General features: G+C 43.0%; 1 long non-coding RNA gene across 1 annotated transcript; it reads right to left on the minus strand.

Annotated features, from left to right (window-relative positions):
• Positions 1 to 5,155: 5,155 nt before the first annotated feature.
• On the minus strand, positions 5,156 to 13,888 carry LOC105883813 (uncharacterized). The gene is made up of 4 exons (XR_012922176.1): positions 13,797 to 13,888; positions 11,312 to 11,400; positions 8,420 to 9,910; positions 5,156 to 5,245 (listed from the first exon to the last, which is right to left on the minus strand). It is a non-coding gene; the product is annotated as an uncharacterized LOC105883813 (long non-coding RNA).
• Positions 13,889 to 17,874: the final 3,986 nt, after the last annotated feature.

Below are 17,874 nucleotides of genomic sequence, written 5' to 3' on the forward strand. Positions count from 1 at the left end.
GTGCTTGGTGGCCTATGTTTTCAGACTCTGTGGCTCCTTGCCATGTGCCCAAAAAAGCAATGAACTGGACAGGTGTGGGCCTGCCCGCATGGAGCTCACTGTCTACGAGGAAGAGAAACTACCAAACAAGTCATGACTGTAGAGAAGGAGGAGGGCTCTACACTCACTAGTTCAAATCTTAGCACTGACCTTGAGCAGATTACTTAACCTCTCTGTGCCTTTATTATAGAAAGCAACTTCTAGGGTTGTTGCTAGGATTAAACGAGTTAACACATGTATAATGCACCTAGAACAACTCCTACACACAGTGAGCACCTAAATACCTATTAGCTGCTACCAGAATTATTACCAGCCATGTGACCCAGCGCCTGGGCCTCTTTTCCCCATCCTAATAGCCTATAGGCCTCACAGGCTTTGTCAGCTCAGATGAAGTGGTGTATGTAAAAGACATTTATGTTCTATTACAGTGCATTACAAAGGTATTGTGCCATCATCATGGGTTTAGTTACTTCTGATGTTTGCTGTTTACTCTCTGTCACTACAGGTCAGCTCAGGATGGCAAGAATCTCTTTGTCTTTTGTCACAGATACATCCCAAGCTCCAAGAACAGTGCCGGGTACTAAAGCATTCAGTAGAGAGTTGTCAATTTTCTCAAATGAATCAATAACTTAATGAATAAATAAGTAAATGATCCTGGGTGTATGAATCTGCTTGGGCTGCCCTAAGAGAATGCCATAGATTTAGGTGGCTTAAACAACAGAAATTTATTTTTCACAGTTCTGGAGGCTAGAAGCCCAAGAGCAAGGCATCAGCCATTCTGGTTCCAGGTACAGGCTTTCTTCTTGGCGTATAGGTGGCCGCCTTCTCTCTGTGTCCTCCATGGCGGAGAGTGAGACAGAGAGGAGATACCGAGTGCTGGTATCTCCACTTGCAAGGCCGCTCATCCCATGATGAGGGCCCCACTCTTCTGACCTCCTTTAACCTGAATTACTTCCTCAGAGGCCCTATCTCAAAACACAGTCACATTAGAGGTGAGGGTTTCAACATCTGAATGTGGGGAAGGACACAATTCATTCTGTAACCCTGAGTGAGTGCATACAGGGTCCATACATTGATTGCAGCTTGTCGCTTCTTGCCATGAACTTCTTCGAGCTCTGGCCATTTCATACGTGCACCACTGCTGTCACCACCACCACCTTTGTCCTTATCATCAACAATGTATGGTCTCCTTCCCAGAGAGTGATTCTCTCACATTCCTGGGACTGCAGCGTGAGCAAGGCAAATGTCTAGTGTGACCAAGAAAAAAAAGAGTCTTATGGATTTTTACAACCAAGAAGAGGCAGATCCATTTGGCCTTGTCAAAAGACAAAATTCCAACAAATTTAGTTATAGATCTAATCAGGTTTTATTTGAGATTCATGAATCAAGGCAGCCTCTACTCTGCAAAATAGAATAAGGTCTCCCAATGGACAACAGCAGAACTGTGGGTTTTGTGAGGTGGGAACAAGGAAATAGAACAATAGGAAAAAGCTGATTGGTTAACATCAGGTTATTTCAGGTTAGTATTTGTAAATATTTAAGCAGAGGGACTTCCTTGTTACACTGACTCAGGTAGACTGAAATCTCCTTTCTCAGAAAAAACTGGTCTATGTTGGGATCTGTCTGCTTCCTTAGAGCTTCCATTTGAATATGTGGCATTTAGCATGAGTGACTCCATTTTGGATCGGGCTATTCTGTTGGGCCCCAGTGCGGGAGCCCAGTCCAGAACAATGGCCTCCTGTCATTCTGTTTAATAGCCTGAACTTAGGTTCTTCAGTGACCTGAATCTTCAGCTAGACCAAAGTCTTCTGCTGAGCTGCTTTCTTGGAATGTCAGGCTGACCTGCTGAGGGCCACAAAAAATTCAGCAGATACAAGTACTGTCCATGAACTCTAATAATTTGTGTTCGTGGTGCATTTGTTGCTTACAGGACATTGTCAATCAATTGTTGCAATATGCATTTATATTTATGAATTTATAAATGTTGTAAATAATGTGATGGTTACTGAAAAGCATGCTGCCAAATCTTACGCATATGCTGATTATCAATCTATATGTGTATGTATCAATGTGTGTAAATATGTCAGTTTTGTTTGCAGGGCAAAAACCACCTGTCATTTATAACTCTTAGGGCTCTTCTCTCTAAATATGACATATGCCTAGTGGTATCAAACAAAACAAGACTCCAAATGGTGACTAAATGGTCCTTTCTCTTGTGGCAGCTACTTTAATCTGTAACAAAACAAGCAAAATAAAAACTAGACTACATATAAAGCTCACCACCAAGAAAACAAGTCACAAACTGAACAAAGCACTTTCCTTCAGGCTAGATCTTACAGACAAACCCAGCACCGATTTATTTCAAAGTCATTTCTAAAGAGTCTCAGAAAGCCACCCAGACTCGCCCACAAGTTGGTTAGCTTCAGGTCATGCTTCCAGTGGGGAGGTGACCCCTGAGTCACACCTGTTTCACAGCCCTGCTAGCACTCAAGGGGCCTAATTAAAGGCCACAGGCAGGGTGGCAGTTAGTCCAGGAGACCCAAGGGCCACGCCCATATTCTGCTTGGGTCATGTTACCCGTGGTTGTCATGGAGACAGCCAGCATTCTTCATGAATGAACAGCTGTTTTGCCACTCTGCCAGGGTCTGGGCGAGCTGGCTCCTTGCAGAGGAGCACACTGCTGAAGACGGGCTCAAAGGCAAGAGTGGCCCAGTCCTTCATGGGCGCCGATTGAGCTCTGCTATAGAAAATGTTTGACACAAAGACTGTTTTTTCCTCTTCCCTCCCAGCCCAAACATGGCTTGATCGTTAAAACAGCCATGAATAACCACGACTGGCTTTGGGCCCTGTTGATGGCTACACACACTAATTTTCCACATCCTTCAAAACCCTTTCTGAAGGGTGTTGTGGAGAAAATCCCAGAAGACAAACACTGTGTAAATGAACCCAAACACAGAGGGTTGTTATCAGAGGCCCTGGAATAGCCTTTTACGCATGCAGAGTTTGTGCCCAAGTCACCACCTTCTCACTAAACAAAAGGATGTTTATTCTTGCTGAGTCCGTCTTCCTTATTCTATTAAGTTGCAGCTTGCTGGATGCAAACTTTGTGTTGTGCTCTGGCTCTGTATTTGCTATTTGCAGAGCAGAACACTACTTTGCAGTGGAGGATACAGCTATGGGTATGTGAGTCTCTGCCCTCAATTTGCTCATAGTGGCTTGGACCCATAAATCAACAATGGTGGTAGAACAGAATAGTGGCACCTAGCTGATACAGGGGCTGCCAGGGTTAATCCTGTGAGAGGACCAACTCTAGCGCTGAACAAATGGAGGACAAATCATTTAAATGCATGGCTTTAAAGCACTGAGGTCAGGACTGTGCAGCCATTAAAGAGAATGAGGCAGAGCCTTATGTGCTGACACAGGACAAGCCCAGAAACACACCGGAGACTGACAAAGTACAGAGCAGAGCCGTGTGTATGATGTGTTCCCATTTGCGGATGGGAGAGGGGAGGGGAGGGAAGATGATGAATATGCAGAGGATAATCCCAGAAGCATCCCCAGGAAACTGGTAACAGAAATTTCATTTAGGAACAGAAATTGGGTGGCTGGGAATTGGGTGGGGGTTGGGGTGGGACTTTTCACTATATTTTGAATTTGTTACAATATAAATGTGTTATCTTTTGATAGCTTTTGAATTTAACTTGGCACAATTTTTAAGACACATATACATAGCATTCTTCATTTGAGAGTAAAAGGGAAGAAACATTGTATATATGTGTGTAGGGGGAGGTGAGTGGGTGTGTTCAATGCAATCTGAATCAAAATCTCAGAATGCTTTTTTTGCAGAAATTGGCAGACTGCTTCTAAAATTCTCATGGGAATACAAAGGACCTAGAAGAGCCAAAATAAATTTGGAAAAGAATAAAGTTGGAGGACTAACATTACTTGATTTCAAGAATTATTATTGGCCGGGTGCAGTGGCTCACACCTGTAATCCTAGCACTCTGGGAGGTGAAAGACAGGAGGATTGCTTGAGCTCAAAAGTTCAAGACCAGCCTGAGCAAGAGTGATACCCTGACTCTATAAATAGAAAAGAAATTAGCCAAACAACTAAAAATGGTTGAGCATGGTGGTGCGTGCCTGTAATCTCAGTTACCAGCAAGACTGAGGCAGTAGGATCTCTTGAGCCCAAGAGTTAGAGGTTGCTGTGAGCTAGGCTGACACCACAGCACTCGCCCGGGGAAGAGTGAGATTCTGTCTCAAAAAAACAAAAACAAAAATATTATTATAGACTACTCTAGGGCCTGCCAACCTGCCAACTTGACTTCCCAGCCCCCTGCTTTCCTTGCCAGCAGCATGCTCAGAAAGGCCATGACCTTCTCTGCTTTGTGTGCGCTGGCTATGACTTTCCCTCACTACCTCCAGAATCAACCAGTGACCTACTAAAACCAACTACAGAGCTAGGCTTGACCACGCATGTGTACTTGGAGAACATGCTCTGGAATTCTCTGCTGATGTGGAGTCAGCCACCTCCACTTTGTGGAAGAAGTCACGGAGAGCTGATTGCAATATGCTTCAGACAGAGAACTTCATGAGTGCAGACTTTGTAGCCATCACTGCTGTTTATTCTGAAGAGCCCATGGCTGGACCAGCAGATCAGCCCAACACCTCCACAGGAAGCAATGAGCACAACTCAGTGCGTGTTTAAAATGAAGCATCTTTTCCACCAGCTGTATCTATCACTGTGCTATCTGCCACTTTCTAAGAAGATTGAGGTTTTGCACAAGCCTACCACTACACTATGGAAGACTGCATAACCGTAGAAAATGAGAGATACATAGGCTCTACCTAGATGAGGAGCAACAGGCATTGATCCTGGCTGGCTGGAATGAATTCCGGAGGGAAATTTCATAGCTGTGCTCCATTTAATATGGGCTCAATAAATGTTCATTTGAATTGAAAGAAAAAAAGAATGATTATAAAGCTACGCTATTCAAAACACCATGGTATTGGTATAATGGTAGACAAACAGATCAATGGTATAGATTAGAAAGTACATTTGCAGAAAAATCTCTAGAAGTATATACAGGAAGCTAATGATGGCTGGCACTTACCTTCTTTCAGGTCACAGCCTGGTGATGGAGACTGGGAGGGGACACTTTTCACTGTACATTTATTTAATGTTCGAATCACATGCATGTATTACCTATCCAAAAAATAAAATTAAAAAAGCACTTATGCCACTTCTTAAAGCACAGTTTATGCTAACTTATCAGGAAACATTGAATAGCTTCCAGTTTGGTAAACAAAAAAGTGAGAAATCAAATGGTCTTTCAGATCAATTTAAACCAAGGGTAGGTTCCTGGAACTCTGAGTTTTCAAGATGGTTAGTCATCCTTTCTGAGCACTTAGGAATAGTCATGTCTGAAAAAGGTTGTTCAACCCTGTGACTAATGTTCCTTGGTCAAGTCTGGTCCCAAAGCCACAGAACTCTGTGTTAAGAGTGGGGCTTGATTTCTGGTTCCTATCTGCATCTGACATCTCGGTAAACAGGAAGCATTTTTCCTTTCCTTCCTTTCTTTTTTCTTTTTTTTAAAGGCAGCTTTATTAGGTATAACTGATAGGCAATTTGATATATATACAATATCCCAAAGAGTAAGCATATGCATGACCCCCAAAATTTCCTCGGGCCCTTGGTAACCTGTCTCTCATGACCCTCCCACTTTCAAGCCTAAACTGACACTGATGCGCATCCTGTCAATACAAGTTAGTTGCCATTTTCTAGAATTTTGTATAAATGGAATCATATAATATTTACTCTTTTTTGTCTGGCTTTTCTCACTCAGAATAATTATTTTGAGATTCACTCATGTTGTTGAGTGTTATCAGTAGTTCATTTCTTTTCATTGCTGAGTATTACTCTATTATGTGGATGTATCACAATTTTTTCATCCATTTGCTCATTGATAGCTATTTGAGTAGTTGTTTGGAGCTATTACCACTAAAGCTGCTGTGGACATTGGTATATGTTTCTTTGTATGGATTAATATTTTCTTTTCTTTTGGTTAAATATCTAGAGTGCCATGGCTGGAAAATACAGGAAGTATGTGTGTAACTTTTTAAGAAACTGACAGATTCTTAGTTCTAGTAGGTTCTTAGAAGATTCCATCAGATTTCCTGGTGGAATTTCTAATGGAAAATCCAATCAGATTTTCTGATGGAATGATCTCATAAATGCTCATGTATGCAAATAGACATAGTTTTACTTGTTCTTATCCAGTCTAGATGTCTTTATATTTTATTTTATTTCATTTTGCTTGATTGCCTTGGATAGAATCCTCAACACAATGTTAAATAAGAGTAGTGGGAACAAATGTCTCTGTGTTATTCCTCCTCTTAGGTGGAAAGAATTCTGTCTTTCAATAGCAAGTATGATATTAAACAAGGGCTCCTGCAGATGACCTTTATCAAGCTGAGGAAGTTCCCTTTTATTAGTTTGCTGAGAGTTTTTATCAGGAATGAATGTTGGATTTTGTCATCACCTAAGAGTTTTTCTCCACCTATGGAGATGATCATATGATTTGCTTTGTTATGCTTGGGGAAGGATTGTTGTTGTTAGTTAATATAGTTGATCAATTAATAACAATAATTGGATTAATCAAGATGGCGGATGAGAAACACCGCCAGACATAGTGTCTCTGCAGAAAAGACAGATTCTAGGAGAAATCAGAAGAAGCGAGCAGACGAGCATACATCGGAGGAAGGTTGGAAGGAGGGGTACCTGAGACCTTGGAAGACTCCACAGGAGGAGGTTGCGGAGGAGAACTGGAAGCGGAGACCTCCAGAGCAGCCTGGAGACCAGCAGCAAGGGTAGGTGGAGCGGTTAACTTCCCACTCTCTTGCATCTGAGACTACTGGTGGGCTCCCCAGCGGGTGGAAAGACCTGCGGACACCAGCCCAGAGACGGCCGCTGCCAGTGAGTGGTAAGCCTGTGGCAGACCCGGCACCAGGCTCCCAACTCCCTTGGGGCACCTCCGTGTGCACAGACCCAAGCCGCGAGGCAGAAGCCATATTGCCTCCTTCTCCCCTCCCCCGTCCCTATCCGCAGCTACCGAGAGAGACAATATAGCCACCAGCCAGAGGTACCTCGAAGGAACAGGACCTTCCCTTTTGGGGCCCTACAGCTGACTGAGGGGTACTCAGACAGTGAGCTCCCTACTGGCCAGGTTTCATTTCTTCCCTACCCAAGGCAGCATTTCTCAAAGCATAGAGCAATGACTTAGGATATTCATTTAAAATTCAAATTATGGGCATGAATTTACCAGTGGCATCAGTATTCCTAAAGGTTGGTTCCAACACCAGCATTTTAAATAGGCACCCTGGGCAACAGGTCTCGAGAGCCTTCCCTAAGGTTCTGCAGCATAGACAACCTTATTGTATAACGTGAATCCAAAGCCAAGATATCTAATGGCTGCTCTCCACTTAAGAACTGCCCTGAAATTCCACTGTCAAGATCTTAATCCTTCAGCTAAAGAGATGAAGGATTAAAAAGCAGAATGCCTATTAAAAAGCAAATGCCTCTGCCACTGAGCTGGATGCTTTTGATCTCTTCCCAGAGAAGAGCTTTCTTCCAAATTCTTACATCCCTATCTCAAATCGCTGAATGCAAGTACAACTTGACAGTTCTCTACTCCAAGAGGTACATGGCATGCAACTTACCTGGTTACTGGTCCGTGTTGGAAGCTACTTGATGAGAATGTCTTGTGCAAGCTAGTATCAGACATTTACATCTTAGTCCAAAAGAGCAGCCATGGGGAGATGAAAAGGCTGCTATTCATTCATTCATTCATTCATTCATTGTGTGAGCGACAGTTCACCACTCATGCCATCTGGGCTTCAGGTTCCCTTCTGAGAAATGGGGCTGTAATACCTGCCCCTCCCACCTGGTAGGGGCTATCATGACCACCCCAGGGCTCCAGGGAGTGAGAGGCTTGTCCTGATGAAGGGCGCAAGCCACAAAGCAAGTACAGGAGCTGTCTGGAGTCCTGGGAGAGGAGAGACAGCCTGCTTCTCGGTTTGCCTAGAGTCTGAACTGTATGGTAGTCAGGGCACACAGGCTCAAGCCAATCTGCAAGTCAGTCAATATTGCAAACCATACATAGTAGTATACGTAATCAATACATAAATGTTATAGATCTGACTTTCCACATCAAAAAGAGTAACACTAAACACCAAGAGAAAAGGGGATAGGAAAAAAGATTAACAAACCAGCCCAAGGAAAGTGAGAATGTGGACAAGAACAATGCTCTGGGCTGATCCAGATGGTTGTCAGCATCTTGCAAGGGAGAGTCCTTGGCTTGGGCAGATGCCAGGTACTGACCACGAGTGACAGCAGGATGACGTCTAGTCAGATGACTGTGTTGTACTGGTGAAGTTCTGCTCTTCTTGTAGTCCTTGAGTCCTCTGGTGAGGGATTATAGTAAAGGATGTGTCTGGTTCAGTGTAGTCTCTATTGGTTAGGTGAATGTCTGGTCCCATTGGCATTATGCCTTTTGAAATGTAAGATGGAGTCTTTTTCTAAGATGGAGTTACTAATGTCAAGGGTGCTCTATACAGGGGTCTACACAGGAGAGCTTTGGTCCAGCCTTAGTCTGGTTGGAACCACCTCATCTGTGGGGTTTCCACTTATGGCTAGGCTCTTACTCCCACACTTCCCCCAGGATGCCCCAGATTCCAAGGTGGACCTTTATTCCTTCAGTTTAAGACTTTAGCACCTTATTAAATGCTAATGCTCCTCATATAGGTAGACATAGCCTATGACTTCCTCATTCATCAAACCCTTCCATAAGGATGTAAGAGCAAACCACACAGGCTAGAGAGGGAAGAAGGAAATGCTTCTACTGATGCTGATGTTGATAAAGGTCCTTTTCTAGTTTTTTTCTTATCTTGCCATTTATGACTAAGAAAGGGATTGTGGTGATGTGAAAAATAAGGTCGAAACCTTATTTTTCCTTCCGTTTTCCTCTGTTTCTTTCCTGTCTTTTAGTTTCTGGCTTCATTAGTAATCATGATAGCTGATCCAGATAAAGAATTGCACAATTTCATTAATAAGTTGGAAAGCAGCATTTAAATAATTAATCATCTCTACATAATAATAGAAGTTTTAAAATTGATAAGACTGGCTAAAATCAAACTCTCATGATATGCAAAGACCTAGTGGAAGTGGAATAGGCTTTGAACCTAAATGATTTCTAGAGATATACAAATCTATTTCTGACTATTCATATACTTTCAGATGTTTCTCATCATTGGTAATGACAAGAACGAGAAAGGTGAAGCCAGACCATCCTAGCAGAAGCCGAGGAAGCTGAGAGAGGAATCCGGGAGATGTGAGATCTGGGTACCAGGCTTGGCCATAACCATCCTCCTTGACACCTCTATGCAGTGATGGCCTCTAAGAATCCCAGGCGCCTCATTTAGGTCTGATTTTGTAATTTGAGATCTTGGTGGATGGGAGTCTTCAGGAGAAATGTCTAATTTGGGCTGTGTTGAAGTCTTCAAGTGCGAGCAAGAAAACAGGTTGTTCCTAACCCACAGGAGAAATAAGTCTTATTAACCTGAGGCCTTGGAAATGTTCATTCCTTCCGGAGGGAAGTTTAAATTACTGAATTGTCTTTTTATGAATTGTTTTCTCATCTGAGAAGAGACCAGGAGGGGCAGAGCCGGTCCTGGGACTCTCTGCCTGGCAGCAAATGCATCTTCTGCAGCCCCTCTCGGTCTCCCCTTATTCTCCCCTCCTTCTCCTTCTTGGCCACGCCTGCCTCCTGCGGGCCCCTTCCAGAAGCTCTATGGTATGTATGTGAACAGTGCCCTGTTTCGGTGGAGAAAAAAATGTCTTTTACATTTTTATTATTTTTTTTAAGTATCAGAAGTCTTAGTGCCTTGAAATATTTTCTATCTCTGGAGGGTTTGCTTAAAAATACATGTATTTATTAGGGAGAGGACCATGAGAGATACTCAGGGAGATATAAATGCTAATGTTGCCGCATCAGGGAGACAACCCAGGGTACAGAAGAAGGCGCGCCCTTCCCCCATGGGTAAAACTGACTCCACTGTTGTATTTTTTCTATGTTATTCAAACACTCACGTCTCTCTTCTCTGACTCCTTTCCAAATTTCAAACTGCGGCCCTGATTTATCCTTTCTTTTATGAAGGACACTCTTCCCTGCTGGCTTCTAAAGCTTCCACGGCTCATTACCATAGCAATAGGAGCCCGGTGTTGAAATCAGCACCACCAAAGGGCTGGGTAGAGCACCGCCCTCCCGACACCTGATCTCAGGTCCTGAGTTCACAGGCATTAAAAATAGAGAATATTATCCATTGAGCAAATTACTGCACGCCTCCAGACCTCTTCCCTCTCCTGTGCGTGACAGGAGTGAGTTTTTCTCTAACTCAGTGCAGAGGACCATCTTGAGATGGTTCTGTCCAATTCCACCCAATACAGGGGTAACTCAAAGTATAGGTCGGGGGAGGTGAAATCTACCCTCTGTATTCTGTACCTCCACCTGGGCTTCACCTCTTCACCCGTGTCCCTCCCCAGGGGAATCCTTTCTAGGTTGAGGTGCAGGAGCCTTTAGTCTTTCAAGGCATTTTTTCCAAATCTTTTCTAATAGCATGCCACCTTCTATTTCTTCCCCTGGCAAAGAAACTTTTCAAAGACCAGTAATTGAAATTTTTTTCTGTCTTTTTTCCTGTGTTACTTATACCCTTATGCAATCAATACAGATTTTTTTTAAAGTTATTTTGTGCAATCTATAGACCCTTTCTCAAAATAATATTTTTAAATGCATAAAAATAAAAAGGAAACCAATCATAATGAAACACAAGTTGTCAATATAGTCAAAAACAAATGTGTGATAGAGTTATATATGTGCTTCTTCGTTAATAAATTAATAAGATCAGGTACTGTGATTTGAAATTGCCAATGTGCATATGAGACATATGCCACAAATATGATGTGCTACGAAAATATGTGTGCTTTCTATTGGTTACAAGTCATGGATACTGTGAATACCATGAAGTACAATGCTTATATTAAAATTAAAAAGAAATGCTAAATTTCAGTTAGAGGTTATGTTATGTCAAGAACTGGGAAGCATCTGAGATTTTATCCTACTTGTTAGGGTAACAAATTAGCTGGAGAGAGTTTCATGGATGCTGATAGAAGACATGAGATTCCTGGGTCAGGCATAAAGGACAATTTATTACTCACCGCAACAGTAATAGTCAGAGGATCAGCATTTGTGCTGGTTCTCTGATCCCTATTTTCCACACAGTAATGCAAAGAGGGCTAGATGATACCTGCACACACAGTGGGTTGAATTATGTTATTTATTAAAATGTAATGGACTTATTGTTTTTTTTTTGTTTTTTTTTTGAGACAGAGTCTCGTTTGTTGACCAGGCTAGAGTGAGTGCCATGGCGTCAGCCTAGCTCACAGCAACCTCAAACTCCTGGGCTCAAGCAATCCTTCTGCCTCAGCCTCCCGAATAGCTGGGACTACAGGCATGTGCCACCATGCCTGGCTAATTTTTTATATATATATTAGTTGGCCAATTAATTTCTTTCTCTTTATAGTAGAGACAGGGTCTTGCTCAGGCTGGTTTCGAACTCCTGACCTCGAGCAATCCGCCCGCCTCAGCCTCCCAGAATGCTAGGATTACAGGCGTGAGCTACCGCGCCCAGCGGACTTATTGTTTTTAGATGAATTAATCAATATTTAAAAATTTTCTGTTTTAATTTCTAAAATAGTGATAGTGAGATTCAGATGATCAAAAACTCTTTGGGGTCATCAATAATTGTTAAGTTTGTTTACTTAAAAATTTCTGGTCCTGAGACCAAAAGTTTGAGAACCTCTGTTTCAACTGATCCACATAGTAGGGTTAGAAAGATAGGCAGAAAGGAATACTGGAAATAAAAATCATATTATATAATAATAAAAAACATTTTAAAAGAGGGTGTTGTATGAGATGATACCTAGGGTGACACCATTAGGACTCTGTGACATGGGGGTATAAAACTCTCATCAATACTGAATTCAAAGACACTTTATTGGAAGGAGGTGAGCACTAAACTCTGATCTTTTTTCTTTTGCCCAAATTCCTTTCTAAGGGGGCCTGGTGAGTCACATCTACAAATGATAAAATCTCACTAAACAGGTTTTGTTAACCCAATATAATGTGGTTTACTTCCCAACCTGATTCCATATAGCATCATATGAAAGATAGAAGACCCTTATCTTAACTCCTTTCCACTGACTCTGGTCTTTTAGACAAAGCCTAACTCTTTCAGCCAATTGTCAACTAAAGAATCCCTAAACCCACCTATGACTTGCAAGCCCCCACTTTGAGATGTCCCACCTTTTGGGGCAAAAGCAATGCATGCCTTCCATGTACTGATTTATGCCTTTACCTCTAATCCCTATCTCCCTGAAATATATAAAACTAAACTATAGCCCAACCACAGTGAGTCCACTTGCTTAAGGCTTCTTGGGCATGGCTCTGGGCATGGTCCTCAAATTTGGCTCAGAATGAACCTCTAGAGTTTGGCTTTTTTTTTTTTTTCCACTGACAAGGGCAAGAGCATATGATGAAGGAATGGATCCTTTCAGCAGCCTGGTGAATCCAGTGCTTAATTCTTCCCTCTGACACAATATTACCTTAGTTCCCACCAGACTCTCTTAGAAAGAGCAGAAAAACAAGGAAGAAATCAGAAAAACTGAGCATCTTTCCAAAACAGACTGAAATAAGCATTAACTGCCTAGTGTAAGGCCCTCTCCCCAACTCTGCACCATTTCCCCAGGAGAACTCAAGAGGAAGATGAGATCCATGCTATACAAGCAAGCAGTGGCATTCTCTTCGTCCCACCAAGTCACTGCCCTCCCTGCACCTCTGTGAACTGGGTCTGGGTGTCTGAACAGGCTTTGCATCCTCAGGACTCCAGGATCAGTGTTACATGATCACAGGCTAACAAACCGGTGTTGTGACGTCTGGGCCTCCAAAAGCAGAAACAGAGTCTCTGGCATGCTGGGGGTGGGAGGCATAGGGAAAACTGGAAGAGGAGCCCACAAATAAAGACAAAAGTTGCCTCCTTTACAATTTTGCCTAGGATGAAAATGGAAGACAGCAGTACATATAATTTAGATTTCTGAATGCTTGCCTATCTCTATTTCCAGTCGTAAACCCTTGGCACACATAGCACTTCTTTTTTCCTTTCCCTTGCCTCTCCCCTTCTCCACTTTCTCCTTCTCATCATGTGGTTTATTTTAGAAGTGCTACATGATAAACGGCTGATGTAGAAGGAGATGCCCATGGCAAAGAAAGGCAGCTGCCTCTCTCTCCAGGCAACACCCTCCTTCCCCACAGCTCCATCCCTCCCCCCCCTTGGCCTTGACTTGCTGAGTCTTGAAGTCTCTCCTTCTGACTGATTGCCACACACTGGCCTCAGGGAGGTGCTGGAAAACCAATCAGTACCAAAGTATCGCTTTTGCTGCATAACAAAGGAGCGCAAAGTCTAGTGGCTTAAGACACGACAATCATGGTATTACTATTGCCAGGGTTCTGGGTGTTGACTAGGCTCAGCTGGGCACTTCTTGCTCAAGGTCTCTCTTGCACCTGCAGTCAGATGGAAAACTCAATGGCTGGGGGTTGGGCTTGCTTCAGAGTTGGAGGGGAATCACCTGAGGCTTCTTCACTCACCTGTCTGGAGGCTGATGACAGCTGTCTCCCAAGACCACAGTTGGGGCTGGCAGCCAGACACCTCCAAGTGGCCCTGGGCTCCCTCACAGCGACAACAAACATCCCAAGAGACAGCCAGGAGGAAGTGGTGTCACCTTTTGTGACCTACCCTCAGCCTCAGTTCTGCTGTCATCTGTCTGTTAGAGCTGTCACAATCCTCCACCCAGACTCAGGGGGAAGGGACACAGACCCCAGTCTCAATGAGAGGAGTGTCCAAGAATTTGGGGGCCAAAACAAGTCAAAGTTTTCCCCTTATCCAACTTAGTTAAGACTGGATCACTGAAACACCAGCTTTCCTAAAATATTTTGGCTTCACTTGTCATTAATATAGGTAACCTGCCTTACTAGGAATGGCAAAGACAGCCAGCTGTCACTAAAAATCTCTTCCTTTCTTATTTAGGAAAAGCACCCTGTTTTTAGCTGGGCACATGGCTTCCCACAATACGAGCCTCTATTTCCCAGATGCCTAGCAGCTAGAGGTGGACATGTGACTAAGCTCTGGAGAAGGAGTGTAATCAGAAATGTCATGTGTAACTTCTGAGAGGTGTCCTTAAAGGGAGGGAAGGAGCTCTTCTTCCTCTGTCTCCTTTCTGTTGGGGGGAATGTGGAAGTGGCAGCTTTGGTTCCAATGGCCATACTGGACTACGAGGACAAGGGCCACCCAGGATTAGTGGAACCTGAGTCTCTGCAGACTTTGCAGACCTATCCTTTCAGCCCAAGACCACACACTTAAAGACTTATTCTGAGAAATGATAAAATTTTGTGGGCAAAAGTCACTATCATTTTGGGCTTCTCGTGCTGACAAGTCAGCTGAACCTAATCCTAAAATGATGTATACACCAAAGCTCACTCTCTTGACTTCACGTCCCATAGAGCAGAACTCTAAAGGGAAAAGGATCTTCCCCAGTTCCTGGTGAATACTGTTACTACTTACTCACTGGATCATTAGAGTCTCTGTTGATTCCAGTGTTTCTCAGGTGGATTCTGTTGTCATTGGGAGGTGGAGGCATGCTTTGGGACATTTAACTGAAGGTCAATAACTGACCTTTCCCTCACCCTACTCCTACAAATCACTGTTAAAAAACAAAAGTCTCCCCACATTTCCAAACACTCCCTAGGTACATGATACCACTCTCAGTTGAGAACCTCTGCTATAAACCAAGAAAGTGAGCCTGACCCTCTCTTCCCCACCTACCTTAGAAGTTCTTTCCTCCTGATGACTAATACTGGGCATGACCCATCCAAAAACCCACATTGGTGTGACCTCACCACGTCACCCTTGGTGGATGCAGTGGTTCTTAACTCAAGTTACAAGCAAATCTTGCTGGGTGCAGAGAGCTTGCCAGATTTGGTAAGATGGGAATCGCTGGGCACACGGATCAAGCCAGGACAGCAGAACTGGGTGCAAGGACTTCATGGTGCATATTTGTGTGAGAAGAGAATACACATCAAAACAAAGGACAGAAACCACTGAAACATAATTGACATTGATATTTCAAGGTATATTTTTAAGAAAGATCTTCATAGAAGTCATTGAGCCAGACAACCTCTTATGTTTGCAAGTCTGCAAGTATTCTTAATATTGCTACAAGGTTAAACAACCAGGAATCCAGGAGTCTCTCATTCCAGTTATGACTCGAGGTCAAAGAACTAATCTACTTCAGAAGTCGTCTGAAGGGGCGGAGGGAATACATCTTGAGAACTAAAGACATGCAAGCATTAAATCATCTTTCCTACAACAACTTCACCTTGGTGCAAACACATACATTTTTCTCATATATACTGGACTAGGATACTTCCTTATTTATACCAGACCTCACGTCTTCAGGCTGGTCCCCATATTTCAGGATACCCTCGAGCATGGCCCTTTTTCTTCTCACCTGCTCAACGAAACTGACAGGCATTGCATGTGGTCCCTGTCTGCACCTGCAGCTGGCTCCTCCATAGTCTCTTGCACCTGGACCACGCTCTAATGTGGGCCTCCCACCAAGAAGACAAAATAGTGAAGGCAGCTGTGCAAGAAAGAGCATCAGTTTTGAAAGATGTTGTAAGTTTCACAGAACACTAAGGCAGGCGTCCTCAAACTACAGCCCACAGGCCACATGCGGCTCGCCGAGGACATTTATCCGACCTGACAGGTGTTTTTGCCACCGCTGCCAGTCCTGCTTAGCAGCCAACTCGTCCCGGGCCCACAGTGCTGGATGTGTGGAATGTGCCCCGCACTCTCCAACAGCCCTCCAACGGTCTGAGGGACAGTGAACTGGCCCCCTGTTTAAAATGTTTAAGGACCCCTGCACTATGGCATCTCTTTACTCAATGCTAGGAGGCGTTTAAAATTTAACATGTCTTTCTCAACTTTAAATCACATTAAAGTTCATGACATCATGAGGGTATAATCGTACTGTTTTACAACCCCAGTCAATACAGAAGACTGAAGACAGTTATTTGAATTCCTAAAACTATGAGAGGCGTCTACTCTAGAATGAGGATTAAAGTGCAGGAATTCCTACTTTCCTTTGACTATAACAACCTGCATTTTTCACAGGTGAATAAAAAATCTTCATTTTTTAATTTTTATTTTTTATTTCTTGAACAGAAGGAGTTAGGAATAAACCCTTCTTTTAACATAGGATTGCCAGACTCAGCAAAACAAACAAACAAACAAACAAACAAACAAACAAACACCCTACCCAGGATACACTGTTAACTTCAATTTCAGATAAACAATTTTTAAAACTTATCTGTCCCATGTAATATTTGGGACATTTATAACTAAAAAGAAAAAAAGTTATTTGTTGCTTATCTAAAGTTCATATTTAACTGGCAAAGCTACACAGATAACAAAAGGACTCATAGTCAGGATTCTTTTGGCTGTTTTGTGACAAAACCCAGCTCAAATTAGCTTAAGTAAAATGGGAAATTAATTGGCTGATATAACTGAAAAGTCCATGGTCAGATATGGCTGAATCCAGAAGACCAAAAGACATGAACACTAGGTATTTGTCTCTCTCCTTCTCAGCATATAAGGCCAATGTCTCCACATGGTGGCCCTAAGCCACCTTGTCCTGTGATGGAGTCTCATGGGGTTAACTGGGTCATGTGCCCATTTCTGAACCAACTGTCATAGCCTCAGACATTGTCTTAGTTCCTTATGGCTGCTGTAACAAATTACCATGCCTAGATGGCTTAAAACAATGCAAATTTTATTCTCTTATAGTCCTGGAGGTAGGGCTGTGCTCCCTCCAAAGGCTGTAGGGGAGGATCTAGTCCAGCTTTTGGGGGCTCCAGATGTTCCTTGGCTTGTGGCTCCATCACACCAATTTCTGCCTCTGTAGTTACATTGCTTTCTCCTTTTATCTGTCTGAAAACTCCCACTTCCTTTTTCTTACAAGGACACTTATGGCTGCATTTAGGGCCTACCCAGATAATTCACAATTAGCTCCTCTTCTCAAAATCCTCAACCTAATCCCATCTTTTGCCATATAGGGAAATGGTTACAGATTCCGGGGATTAGGAAATGGATATATCTTTGGGACAAGCTGCCACTTGGTTCACTACAGGTATTTAGGATGGAAGTCAGTGAGGAATAGCTCTCCAAAGAATGATGATGCTGATACTTGAAAAAGGGAAAATTGGATGCTGGAAAGTAGCCACAGCAAGATATTTACAGCAAGAACTTTTTAGTCTGTTCAATTCATGTATAGTTGACCCTTGGACAATGCAAGGGATAGGGGTGCCAACTCCCTACATAGTCAAAAATATATGTGTAACTTTTCACTGCCCCCAAACTTAACCACTAATAGCTTAACCACTAATGACCACTAAAACCACACTAATAGCTTACTGTGGAATAGAAGGCTTATCAATAACATGAACATTTGATTAATGCTATTGTGTATATGTGTTACATGCTGTATTCTTGCTTTTATTTTGAGACAAGGTTGCCTAGGCTAGAGTGCAGTGGCACGATCATAACTCACTGTAACCTCAAACTCCTGGGCCCAAGTGATCCTCTTGCCTCAGCCTCCTGAGCAGCTAG

Source organism: Microcebus murinus, chromosome 12 (assembly GCF_040939455.1).
Source record: "Microcebus murinus isolate Inina chromosome 12, M.murinus_Inina_mat1.0, whole genome shotgun sequence".
Taxonomy (NCBI): Eukaryota; Metazoa; Chordata; class Mammalia; order Primates; family Cheirogaleidae; genus Microcebus; species Microcebus murinus.